The 1,134-nt window shown below is 33.7% G+C and overlaps 1 protein-coding gene across 1 annotated transcript in view; it reads right to left on the bottom strand.

Annotated features, from left to right (window-relative positions):
- The window catches only part of MRPL13 (mitochondrial ribosomal protein L13), a 57,621-nt gene that overhangs the window by 5,954 nt on the left and 50,533 nt on the right, over positions 1 to 1,134 (bottom strand). The gene's annotated exons all lie outside the window — the stretch shown is intronic.

The following is a 1,134-nucleotide window of genomic DNA, read 5'->3' as shown; positions in this document are numbered from 1 at the left end:
AAATAAAATAAAAATAACGTGGCTATGGGAAAATGGATTTCAGTCAGAGAACTCAAAACTTATAGTCTTGTAAGTGATATGATAAAAGAAACGCTACCACAATTCTAAACACCACAAATTACTGATAAATAAAGGAATGCTATAGTAAATATAGAATGACACTTTGACAAGACATGTAAGTTTGTTTTCTAGAGGTGTTTATAGTCAAATATTGAGGCTTTTGACCTGTGAGGAATGGCCTCTTATGATCTCTGGGGAATTTCTAGCTTCATGGAAGAAAGATCATAGCTTTTTAAAAATGTTATTCTTGACAAATAATAATTGTATATATTTATGCGTACAGTGTGGTATTTTAATACATGTAAGGCAATCCACGATACATCATAGTGGAACGATTAAATCAGGCTAATTAGCATATCCATCGCCTCAAATATTTGTCACTTCTTTGTGGTGAGAACATCTAAAATCCTCTCTTTTAGCTGTTTTGAAGTATATAATACATTATTAACCATAGTCACCACCCTGTGCAGTAGATCACCAGAACTTATTCCTCCTAACTGAAACTTTGTACCTTTTTACCAACATCTCCCCTTTCCCTGTCTACCACCCCAACCTCCCTACCCTCTGGTAACCACCATTTTACTGCTTCTATGAATTGGACTTTTTTAGATTCCACATATGAGTAAGATCATACAGTATTTCTGTGCCTGGCTTATTTCTCTTAGCATAATGTCTTCTAGGTTATCCAAATAGTCACAAGACTTTTCCTCTAAGATCAGGAAAAAGACAGGCATGTCCACTCTCACCACTTCTGTTCAACATATACTGAATGTCCTAGCTAGAACAATTAGGCAAGAAAAAGAAATAAAAAGCATTCAAATAGGAAAGGAAGAAGTGAAATTGTCTCTGTTTGCTGATGACATGATCTTACGCATCAGAAAATCCTAAAGGCTTCATCAAAACACTGTTAGAACTGATAAAGGAATTCAGTAAAGTTGCAGGATACAAAATCAATAAACAAAAAGCAGTAGTGTTTCCAACTTTCTAAAAAAGTTTTAAAAAATCCATTTATCATAGTATAAAAAAAACAAGAGTAAATTTAACCAAGGAAGTAAGAGATCTGCATACTGAAAA

Source organism: Propithecus coquereli, unplaced genomic scaffold (genome assembly GCF_000956105.1).
Source record: "Propithecus coquereli isolate 6110/MARCELLA unplaced genomic scaffold, Pcoq_1.0 Scaffold247, whole genome shotgun sequence".
Classification (NCBI taxonomy): Eukaryota; Metazoa; Chordata; class Mammalia; order Primates; family Indriidae; genus Propithecus; species Propithecus coquereli.
This window is presented reverse-complemented; position numbering and strand designations above follow the sequence as displayed.